The following is a 12,661-nucleotide window of genomic DNA, read 5'->3' on the forward strand; positions in this document are numbered from 1 at the left end:
AAAAGTGAGATACTTTTTAATGGGGGGCGGGGGGGAGAGAGACTCTAAATACCAGTGAATCCCACCTAAATGCCAATATGCCTTTCAAAAATCACCCTGAAGGGACAAACTGAAACTTTCTGGGAATAAACGGTCAGAACACTGTTGATAACAATGTCATTGCACTAAAGCAAAACAAGCATGGTTAAAGTGAAATTGCAAACATAAACCAGAATGCAATCACCTGTCTCTTTCTCTCGAACTGAAGCACCAATTCCCAAAGTTTTAGTATTGTGGCCAAGTCTTCTGCCAGCTTCCAACATGCCTAGTGCATGTTAACCGAAGTTAACTGTGTTTTCAATCTGCCACTAGCTTTCATTTACTGGCCTCCTTCTCAGTCACGTTCACTGGCTGCAAAACGTAACAGGAACTTGAGATAGATGTGCACATGGCAGCCACGGCTGACCAGTACAACCTCTGCCAGGCACTGGAGGCCCAGATTGAATCCGCCGTGCCAGGAAGTTGTCTTCGTTCCCAACAACTCCAAGGATGGCCAGCCAGTTGACAGATGGTGGCAAAGCTGACACTTCCACTTACTGGCTTGTATAACCAGTGGCAGTTGTCCTCACTAGGAGATATTTCACGTCGAAGCACTGTTATAACTGGAAATGGGCTACCCTCATCAGAAACAAGTGCACCAGGGAGTCTGACCGCTAGCTAAAAACAGTAAGGCACAAACACCAAGACTCGGGCCCAAGTTCTTAACGTTTGGCAAACGATGCTTCTTCAAATGCCTTTGAGACAACTCACTAATTCTTTAATCAGCAAAGGAATCTGTTAACTCGGGATACCTGTTTTCCTTTAAAAATTAATTTATACTTCTATTAGCATAATTTTTTTGTTATATTTTGACCTATGTACGTTTGACATATGTCAATTGCGTGTGTAGAATCCCACACAGGATCTATATCCACTCTAAGTAAAAACCTAAACTATGTTTACAAACTTTATTATCAGAAACAGCAAACTCGGGGCGCCTGGGTGGCGCAGTCCGTTAAGCGTCCGACTTCAGCTCAGGTCACGATCTCGCGGTCCGTGAGTTCGAGCCCCGCGTCGGGCTCTGGGCTGATGGCTCAGAGCCTGGAGCCTGTTTCCGATTCTGTGTTTCCCTCTCTCTCTGCCCCTCCCCCGTTCATGCTCTGTCTCTCTCTGTCCCAAAAATAAATAAATGTTGAAAAAAAAATTAAAAAAAAAAACAGCAAACTCATAAATATTTTTTCTTAATCTGAGGGTCTGATAGAGAAATACAAGTAAATAAACCACTGTTCATGTGATGCTGGCTAACTGAATTCTTATTAAAATGACTTCACAAAAGTAAAAAGTACCCTGACTTCCCTCCATTAGAACTTCCCAGAGATTCAACACATAGAGGGAGTTGGCCACGGTGATCTCTAAAGTTCTGTCCAACTTTTCTGAGCTACAAAATGTTCAGTGTGTATCCCAGAGACTTGATTCCATTTATAAATGGATTAGTATAGGATTAAAGTCACTTTCTTCCAGCAAGCAAAATATTTAAGATCGTGTCCCCACTCTCTTTCCCCCCATTTGTGTCACATTATTTCCCGTGACCGGGTAGTGCCCCAATTCAAACATCCTCCCCAGTCCCATAAGGGACCCATTTAACTCCTATTAAAGTCTACTGACGAAAAAGCAACTGTGGATTAAAATGCGGGGAAAGGGGAGGAGGCGGGGAGAGTGCAATTCTCAATTTATAGAAAGGTCTTCCAATTTACAGAAATGTGGATTCGCAGACTCCTCGCATTTCCTGGCATTAAAATACCTGCGAGCAACCATTCTCACGCATTAGATATGCCGCACCGTCACTCGGCTGTTAGCTGCAAACTACTTTGCAAACTTTGCAAAGGCGCACAGATTTCCAGGCTCTCCGGTTCCCTCATTCACCCCATCCTCCGCTTGCCGAGCCGAAAGAAAGTTCCGCGGCACGAAGGCAGTAATTTAAAAGAACGAAGTTCGCCTCAGTCCTGCCCACTTGGGCTCCGCAGGACGCAAGTGAAACTTGCAGGGGAGACAGACACGTCTCCCGGGGACCGAAGCTTGCTCCGGGGGGGAGGGGGAGGCGGCGGGGCTCCCCTCCCCCAGGATCTGAGGACCCGGGTCCTTTCCACCGGGCCCCTTCACCCGCCACCAGGTCCCCTCGCGCTGCGTCCGCCGCAGACCCTCCCCGCACGCCCCCTGCATCCCAGCGCCCACCGCCCGGCGCCCGCCAACCTGCCAATCACTCCCGCAGAGCCCCACGATCGAGGTTCCAGGGGGCACTCGGACGGCCCCGCACAGGTTCCCCGAACCTGACCCCCAAGAGCAGAGGCGGGGAGCCGCAGCTCCGTCCACCTCCCTGGGGCCGGGAATGGCGGCGTCCGGCTCCCCGGGGCCAACCCGAGTCCCTGCCCGGAGGAAACCCCGGAGACCGGCACCGCCGCCGCCGGCCGGCCGCCTGCGGTGGGAGATGAAGAAATGAAGTTACCTCCGGACGGTCCCGTCGGCGGAGGCTGTGGCGGGGCGCAGCGCGGGGAGTCGGGGCAGCCGAGCAGGTCCCGGCGCGGCGGCGGCGGCTACCGCAGTGCCCTCCGCCCCATTGTTTCCCTTCCAAGAGGCTCCCGGCGAAGCCGAGCCCGGGAACCAGGAAGTTCCCCGGCGCGACACCTCCTGCCGCCGCTATGGAAACGGCCCCCGCCTCCCAGGGCGGCTCGCCCGGGACCCCGCCTCCGCGCCGCCGGCCCCGCCCGCCTCACGGGCCGCCGCCAACCGTCGCCCCTGCGGCCGCGGCCGCCGCCATCTTGGCGCGGCCGGGCGGCCTTTTCCCGGCGGCACGTGCGCGCCGCTCCCGCGTTCCCGCCGGCCGCGGGGGCGCGCTTCCAGGGCTGCGGGGTGCGGAGGCAGCGCCCCGGGATCCCGGGCGGGAAGCGGCGCCTCTGACCCCGGGCCGGCAAGGGAGAGAGGAACCGCGCCGCACTGCAGACCCCGGACCTGGAGCGAGGCTTCGAGGCACGGCGCGGAAACGACCCACTTAAGCCGTCCAATTGGAAAGGTCAAGGGATGGGCGAGCCCAGGGCTGAAGTCAGTAGAGTAGTGGCCTAGAGCGTGTTTTCTTGCTGCCACATTGCCGCGCGTTTCGTTTCGGGCCCATCTTACCAGCTGTCAGAGCTAGCGCACTCTAATTTTCTCTGTGCCTCAGTTTCTTCATCTGTAAAGTGATAGAATCGTAGTACCTACCTCGTAAGGTTATCACCTGGAACAAGCAAGTGCCTGGTAGTGAGTGCAAAATGATCGTTCAATAAAAAGGTATTGCTTCTAACAAAAATCACATTTCTGTCATTTTCCAGGAACTTTAGGTCTTCCAATCAGCACTGCTTTAAATAGGCTACTGTCTCAGATCCCATTGCTGCTTAAAACTTCCCAAATGTTCATCTTTTGTCCCATCTTTCTCTAGGTCAGCTTTCCTTTTTTATATCATGGAAACTGTCAAGAGTTTTAATCTCCAGAGTCTTCCATTAAGAGGTGCCATAAAAAGGTGAATGATGTAAACTTTCCAACACTGTGATTAGCTGACAGTTAAATGATTTATTCAATAGAAGCTAGAAGAGTTAGGGTGTGCAAATAACAAAGGCTTCCTGTCCTTGATTCCAGGAACTAGAATTACTAAAGCTGGCAACTCTGCACCATTGTTATTATCTCTTTTCCAGCTGGTGAAAACAGACACCAAAAAACTGGGTGCTGTGTGCAATATGGAAACAGAGGGATGGACAGAGGAGGTGGGGTCACAGACTCTGCTGAAGGATGCAGACTTTAATAACTCTGCGTAAGACCGGGTCTTGGATAGTCTCCAAGGTTCCTTGTAGCTTACAAGTATTGTGATCTTATTCGTACACTCTTTAAGTTTATACTTCCCTTTGGCTATTCACTTAAACCAGGTTTGTGAAGACAGGTGTTTAATAAGCCTGATCCAAAACTGGCATAAATAGTTTGATATATGAATTGCAGTAAAAACAGGTCAAGAGTTGGCAGGATGCAGGAAACTTTTTCAATACCCAAACACTTCTCCAAAAGTTCTGGAATGCTCTGATTAGCGATTACCCAAACTGAGATACCTGAATTTCTGAAAGGCAGGAGCCCCGCCACTCATATAGCTTTGTAGCTCGTATTGGACCAGCAGTTTGCACATGGTTGGCCCTCAATAAATGTTTACTGAATTAAATTGCCATGTTTATGGCTGAGTGCTCATCATTTAAGGAGACCTTGGGAACCACAGAGATACACAAGAGATGTTACTCAAGGGACATCACTGCAAATCAACAGGAACCCCACGTCACTAGTAAATGTGATTTTGGAATGAACAACCCTGGCCTCAGGCTTATTTGGCAAAATAAAGTGGAAATTTCAGATAGGTTTTTCCACAACTTATATGGGTAAGTTTTTTTAACTTTATTTTGGACCTAATTATGAGCACCACTGATTGAATTTTATGCTTCAATAATAGCCCTCTGACTCTATAGTACAGTTCAAGTTCAGAAATCCCCACATTTTTCCCCAAGTCAGAGTGTCACCAGTGAGTTCTGTCACTTCAGTATAAAACTAGTATTTGTTCTTAGGTATAATTTCAGGGAATTGCTATAGTTTTTTGTATATTTAAGCATCTCGGAGGTATTGTTAAACGACAAACACAGATTTTTGTCTTTAGATCCCCTGTGTAGGGCTTCACACTGGGGTAGGCGTGCAGATTCACTTATCTGTGGCATGTGATAAACGTGGAATTTACATCAGTGATTGTCAAGGAAATAAAGATAGAATCATTTTCCTCTAAACCAGGGATGCGCAAACTTTTTCATACAGAGGGAACATAGTAAACATGAGGGCAAAAGTAGACAATATACAACAGGATGAATGTGCCTGTGTTCCACTAAAAACTCACGGAAATAGGTGGATTTGACCCACAAGGCCATATTTTGCTGACCCCTAAAGAATTCTGTCAGATGCACTCCATTTTTCTATTCACTCCAATGTGAAATGCCAGATATTAAAATACAAAGGGTAAAAGCTCGATATCAATAAAGCACTAAAAAGTGAAAAAAAAAGTATGGAATCAGTTCACGTTACCAATTAAAATATTTCACAAACACCAAAGGTTTAGAACTACATTTTGTGTACTATAATGAAATAAGATAGATGGATATTGGCCTTTCGTTTTTTCAAAAGCTAGGAGTTATGACAATGGGAATACGTAAAATGTTGACAAAGGTAAGAGTGCACCCACAGAATGCCATAATAAACTTCTGGAAAGCCAGAAGTACAATTGGAGGTGAGAACATAAGAACATAGAACATAGAAGAAGAAAAAAATTCTCCAAAGCAAATCATCCTTCACTGCCATCTTTACAACGTGGATGAAAGTATAGGTCCTTTGAGTCTCCTGTAAATTGAGAATTCAAATGTGAATCCGTGGCTATTTGATCCATCCAATTTCTTTTTAATAGGGGTAACAGATAGGTCCCTAAGGAGGGACGGGAGGAAGAAGGGGACAAAAAAGCTGAGGCAAACTCTGCTGTGCACATTCTCATCCTCACTAGCAGCAATACTTTCTGAAATTTCCTAAGGAAGCGATGCTCTTCTATTGATTAGGAAAGTCACCTCCAGTGAGACTGCATATAATTGTTCTTCACTATTGGGGAAAAAACCAGCCCAGTCAGTATCTCTGCACCCAGTCTAAGTACACAAGCAATGGGGGATCAACAACCACATCCACGCTGCTCATACGAAAAAGTTATCCTTTGGTCCAAAAGGTAACTTACCGATGCAGAGCAAGGAAAAAGTTCACAGAAGGGTTGTGAACCCCATAAAACTGTATGCAAGGTGTTGTGTACACAGTTTGTTACTTACAACTATCTGGGGTTGTCTTGTCCATTTATCGGTATACTTGGGGGTTGTTTCTGTCTGTCGTAAGAACGTCATGCCACAGATTGGGGAACTCCTCTGTCTTCTTCCCTGTTCTATCTCTTGGTCCAGCTCAGTGTCTGGTACAAGACCAGCTCTCTATAAACACTTGTAGAAGGAATGAAGAAAGAGGAGGAGGGAAGGAGAGAGGAAGGAACAAAGGTACACAGATACCCATTTTCTCTGGGCAGAAGTCTTCTACCTTTCATCGTATGCTCAGAAGGGTCTGTGACACATACACACAAGTAAGTAAGAAAGACCAGTTTTCAACTACAAAGGCCACCTCTCATTATCTCCTCTGCCCTTTTGCTCACCAGCCACCCTGCTCACAGAACAAAATGGTTATCATGGTTTGCCAGAAGCCTACGATGATGTCATACCATTTGGAGAGTGTCTCATTATGTTTTTATAGCTTTAGAGAATGGCTTCTGCCTGCTCAACTTTAAGTTACCATACTTAAAGTCTCCATTTGACCACATCTTAGATGTCATGCCCTTTATTTTTTTAAATCTCATCAAACAGAGTTGTATAAAAAAAAACTGTTAAGATATTGAAATAAATGAGGTATGATTTCAAGGCATTTTTGTCCCCAATTTAGGGTAATAAAACTTTTGCCTCTATATGTATGGGTTTCTAATTAACTTTTAAACCCTTGTGTACACAAATCTATATAAGATGTGTGGTAGCTAATTTTCAAACATGGTCCCCCAGTGAAACATGACTCCAGTGTTCACATCTTTGTATATCATCCTCCTCTTGAATCTGAGCTGGCCAAAAGAATAGGCCATAAGTGACACTGAATATTTTCTAAGACCAGATGATGAGAAGTCTTACAGCTTTTGTCTGGATCTCTGAAATACTTACCCTTAGCACACCCCCTTCCAGAACTCAGCTCCCAGGGTTGTTTGTTTTTTTTTAATATTTTTTTAATGTTTTTATTTATTTATTTGTGAGAGAGAGCAAGCAAGCAGGGAGGGGCAGAGAGAGAGGGAGATCCAGAGTCCGAAGCAGGCTCCAGGCTCTGAACTGTCAGCACAGAGCCCGACGTGGGGCTCGAACTCACAGACAGTGAGATCATGACCTGAGCCGAAGTCGGACGCTTCACTGACTGAAACACCCAGCGTCCCTCGGCTTCCATGTTGAGGCCACAATAGTGGCAACGTTCACTGAGCCCCAGCCAATAGCCAGCTTCCACTGCTAGGCACGCGGGTGAGACAATCCTGCACATCCAGCACAGATGAGCCCTCAGATGCCTTGACCCCCGACGCTGCGACCCCGTGAGAAACCCCAAATGAGGACGTCTTAGGTGAGCGCAGTCAACCCGTGGAACCACAAGAGCAAACATTAATTGTTGTTGTAAGTCACTGAAACAGGCTGCTTTGTTATCCACATATTGACAACTGGGATACGTTGATTAAAAATAAAGTTGCTAAAAAAAATAATAATAAAATAAAAAATAAAAAAATAAAAATAAAGTGGCTTAGAGGTACCTAGGTGGCTCAGTCGGTTAAGCGTCCGACTTCGGCTCAGGTCACGATCTCACAGTTCATGATGTTCGAGCCCCACGTCAGGCCCTGTGCTGACAGCTCAGAGCCTGGAGCCTGTTTTGGATTCTGTGTCTCCCTCTCTCTCCGCAACCCCCCCCCCCCCAACCCCGCTCCTGCTGTCTCTCTCAAAAATAAACATGTAAAATAAATAAATAAATAAATAAATAAATAAATAAATAAATAAATAAATATAAAGTTGATAAAGCTATATTTACCTATATGTACGCTAAGACCTTAATAAATAGCTTCATCAAAATTACAGAAATGCTGCATAAGAAGGTCAAGTTCGAGAAGAACAAGGTGAGCTGTAAAGGATCCTGAGGTATCCCATGGCCTGTTCTTGGCTGATGTTGTCTGGCTTCTTCCCTTGAGTGGGGGGTGGCTCTCTGGACACCATGAAACAACATAACAACCTTAACCTTTCCGTGTCTGCAAAGTAATACACTTGCAATTACATGTGATTTACACAGACATGAAGTAAGTCCCCACCCACATGCTTTGGCTAAAAAAGGAAAGGAGTGGTCACAAGTAGCCAGACTAAAGGTTCAATTAAAATGAGACAATAGATGGGGAAAAAAAATTTTTTTTTTATCTACTCAGCTTCTCTTTTCTATTTGCTAATGCTTTATGAAGATTGCAGGCCCATAATTCCTAATCAGCACTTATGGAATCTAAAAAGCTCTGGAAACCAAAAGGGGTGGTTTTTTGTTGTTTTTTTTTTCCACCTAAGTTTGGCACCTAGATTCATTTGGTAGCAACTGGACTTTCCTTTGGCTGTTTATGGTCTTTATTTTATTTGATATGAACACTCATCCTATTACAGAACCATCAACATGTTGATGACAAGGCCCTGGCCCAGCTCCCACCTATGCTGCCCTCAAGTAATATGCAGTGTATGTGCTATGTCACCCTTCTAGAAACCGAAACTTCTGAATTCCAAAACAGTTTTGGCTTCAGACCTGAAGGAGACTTTATTAGAGACCCGAAGTAACATTTTTTTTTTCTTTTGTGCAGGGGTGGGGTGATATTAACGTGGGGTCATTGAACACTCGATTCAGACAGCCTGAGTTCAAATCCCCTCTCCACTGTTTGCCACCTCTGACACCTAGAGAAACCCTCGGCCTCAGTTTTCCCCTCTGCAAAATGAAGACAGTAATAAAAATTACCTCATAGGGTTCTTAGAGAACTAAATGGGGCCACACATGCAAAGGGCTTATCCCAATGACCAGCAGTTAGTAACACTCAACAAATGTCAAGTCTTATTGTGTTATTATTACATATAAGCTTTTTTTCATGTTCAACAAAACTAATATCTCTCTTGGGGCTCAGTGAGAAAAAAAGAAACTACTCAAGGTATTACCAGCAGGAAGATATTTAACACAGGGAATCAGAGGTAAAAAATCTTGGGAAAGGGTGAGTGGGGGGGAAGGGGACCAGCACTGAGTCCTGAGTTATTCCACAGCAGTTGTGGACCCGATCGGTGTCAGGAAGCTGCTGAACCCAGAATTTGGAGTCACAGGAAATGACACAAAATCATTGCCAATGCCACAGCTGCCTTGCAGCTTAGACGCTGGTAACTGCCAGGGGTACTCTCTGGAGTCTAGCTTCACGGCACATATGCATGTCTGTCAAACCCTTATGTCAGCCACTGCTGTCAGAGGAACAATGTCAGGCTCCCTATGCCATTCAGATCCCAGGCGTGCCTCTCACCGGCAGAACAACACCTTATCAGAACAGTGCTAGCAAAGGACTCTGGGAAATGCAGCCCCTGTGATACAGATGATACCCAACACAAATAATTTAATAATAGTGATTTACATTTGTAAAGCATCTGCCGTAAGGTTCTGCGAGGCAAGCAGGAACTGAGCACAGAGAGCTCAGTGACGTGTCCAGAGTTGGCTGAGTAGTGAGACACTCGGATGCTCATATTCCAAATCTAGAGTGTGATGCTTTATTCCAATGCTCATCCGAGTCCTATTTTTTTCCCCCAAGTCCTCATACCATTTGTATTATTTACTTACTGTCTCCCTTTAAGGTGGCTCACATTTCTACTTAAGTCAATTTAAATAGGAAAATTTGCATCGCTATCTAAAGTATAATGCAAATCACTGAAGCGGAAAGCAGATGTCATGTACCATAAATGGAAGATAAAAGTAAAAATGAACACACAGGGGGCGCCTGGGTGGCTCAGTAGGTTTAGCGACCACTTCGGCTCAGGTCAGGACCGTCGTGGCTCAGCTCGTGAGTTGGAACCCCTCACTGTCTCTGCTGTCAGTGCAGAACCCACTTCAGATCCTTTGTCTCCCTCTCTCTCTCTCTGCCCCTCCCTCACTTGAGTTTTCTCTCTCTCTCAAAAATAAACATTAAAAAAAAATGAACACACAGAAAACCACGCAATAGTATTAAGACCACTTCAATAGCATTGCCCACAGAGGGCACTGAGCCTGAATCCTGCTCTCTGTTGAAAATGGAGACTGGGGTGTGTTAGAGATGTCAGACATACGAACAGCAAACACCTAAGACCAAACCGAAACTCTCTCGTTGATATATTCACAAGGTCTAAAAGATGACTAAAATCCTTGAAAAGAAATTAAATTTCTCACTACTTGAGGCAATGTTATTTAAAGCTTTAGCCATCTCACCTTCTAAATACATCCTACACTTCAGGTAACAATGCTTTCTTCCTGCCGTATCAATTTTGAAAGTTGAGCTCAGAATCAGAGGATTTATTCGTTCGATTTTGGAAAGTACTTGGTAGCCCAGTGTTAAATATACATCAGTGTGTTTTGCTCCTACTGACTCATTCATGTAAGATTTGTTTGTCTGATGCAGAGGTAAAATTCACATCATATACAATACACCATTTCAAAGTGAACAATTCAGTAGCATTTAATACATTCACAAGATTGTTCAACTACCACCTCTATGTTATCCCAAAACATACGCATCTCCCCAAAAAGAAACTCTATACCCGGTAACCAGTTAACTTTCTATTTCCTCTCTCCCCAGCCCCTGGCAGACACCATCCTGCTTTCTGCCTCTATAGGTTCACCCTGGATGTTTCATGTAAATGGAATTATATAATATGTGACATTTTGTGTCCATGTTTCACTCAGCCTAAGTTTTTTGCAGTTCATACACATTGTAGCATGTCCCTGTACTTCATTCCATTTTAGGACTGAATAACATTGCATTGAATGGATAGACCACATTTGGTTACTCATCCATCCATGCATGAACATTTGGGTTGCCTCCAACTTTAGGCTATCGGGAATAGTGCTATGAACACGCGTGTACACGTATCTGCCTCAGTACCTGCTTTCCAGTTATTTTGGAAGTATGCTTAGGATTGGAATTGTGGGATTGTATGGTGATTACGTTTAACTTCTTGAGGAACTACCAAACCGTTTTCATCAGGGAGGAACCATTTTCCATTCCCGACCAGCAGTGCACAAGGGTTGCAATTTCTCCATATCCTTGCCAACACTACTTATTTTCTGCTTTTTGTGATTACGGCCATCCTTGTGGGTGTGAAGTGGTGTCCCGAGGTTTTGATTTGCATTTCGTTAATGACTAATGATGCTGAGCATCTTGTCATGTGTTTATTGGCCATTCGTGTATCTTCTTTGGAGAAATGTTTATTCACGCTTTTTGCTCACTTTAAAAACTGGGTTGTTTGTCTTCTTATTGTGGAACTGTAAGAGTTCTTTATGTATTCTTGACCCTTCTCGGATAAGAGATTTGCAAATACTTTCTCCCATTCTGTAGGTTTCCTGTTTACTTTATTGGTAATGTTCTCTGATAAGCAGAAGTTTTCAACTTGATGAAGTCCAATTTACCTTTTCTTTTTTTGTTGTTGTTGTTCTGCTTTTAGTGTCGTATCTATGAATCCATTGCCAAATCCAAGGTCAGGGGTATTTGCCCTTATGCTTTCTTCTAAGAGTTTTATGTTTTAGCTTTTATGTTTATACATGATTTTTAAATCACAGTATAAAATTTTCATAGAAATAAGGTAAATCCACTGACCTAGATTAATTCTATAACTGTTGAAATTTACTCACCCTTGAAAGACTCATTTGTTTCTTTAGTAAATGGGTTTATTTAGCCATGACTATGAACAAATCTCTACTAGATTGTATGTAACTGTAGACTATATATATATACACACACTTATTAGTATACATATTGTTTATTAGTATAGTATATTATTCTTACATACTAATAGAAGGTTACAGAAGTGCTAAGAAGAAAGACTGGACTGCCAGTTTATGAGGAGTAATATGTTGCAAATCAAAAACAAACAAACAAACAAACAAGCATCCTACTTTGAGCATCCTACTTTGGCTCAGGTCATCATCTCATGATTCATGGGTTCGAGCCCCACGTTGGGCTCTGTGCTGACAGCTCAGAGTCTGGAGCCTGCTTCAGATTCTGTGTCTTCCTCTCTCTCTGCCCCTCCCCTGCTCACGCTCTGTTTCTCTCTCTCTCTCAAAAATAAATAAACATTAAAAAAAATTTTTTTAACTCAAACTGGATTAAATAATACAGATGAGTTATTGGCTTATGTCACTGAAAGCCAACTAGAAGATGGGCTTTGTGGAATTCAATGATATCGTCAAGGACCAGCTTCTTTCTCTACCTCCCATCATGTCTGCTCCATCCAACTAAGATGGCTGCCAACAACCTCCAGGGCTCCATGCCTCCTCACCTCAGTCCGAGAAAATGAGCAACCCCTAGCTAACACCTGTCTCTGCCTCAGGCTCTGGTATGAACTGAATCACATACCCCTTCCTGAATCAACATTTACTGCCAGGACGTATGATTATGTTAATTGCTCTCACTGCTGTTTAGCACGTAATGGAGTTGGGCTTCTTCCCACATGAAGATATGGCCCTCAAATGGAAATTGGGCAAGTGATAAAGAAAAGAGGAAGGGATATGGGGAGGCCATCACAATGTTCACCACAGGTAATCTCAGAGAAGTCTTAGCAGAAGAGATACGATTTGACCTGGTCAGGGGGAATCAAACACCAGGACAGTGTGAAGGCTCATTTTTTAAAAACAGGGAATAATCGTCCATTTTAGCTGGACCACTGGTGTGAGGTGAAAGCTCATAATCCTAGGAGGCTAA

General features: G+C 44.3%; 1 protein-coding gene across 6 annotated transcripts in view; it reads right to left on the reverse strand.

Moving 5' to 3' along the window:
- The window catches only part of USP6NL (USP6 N-terminal like), a 231,354-nt gene that overhangs the window by 176,926 nt on the left and 41,767 nt on the right, over positions 1-12,661 (reverse strand). For 2 of the 6 annotated variants that reach the window (XM_053225265.1, XM_053225262.1), the window contains exon 1: positions 2,522-2,660. The exons of 2 other annotated variants lie outside the window; for them this stretch is intronic. The gene's annotated coding sequence lies outside the window, so the exon portion shown is untranslated. Of the gene's footprint in view, positions 1-2,268; positions 2,482-2,521; positions 2,661-12,661 lie in introns of those variants that run through there. 2 more of the 6 variants (XM_053225264.1, XM_053225268.1) reach the window with 2 other exon arrangements.

This window comes from Acinonyx jubatus, chromosome B4, assembly GCF_027475565.1.
Source record: "Acinonyx jubatus isolate Ajub_Pintada_27869175 chromosome B4, VMU_Ajub_asm_v1.0, whole genome shotgun sequence".
Taxonomy (NCBI): domain Eukaryota; kingdom Metazoa; phylum Chordata; class Mammalia; order Carnivora; family Felidae; genus Acinonyx; species Acinonyx jubatus.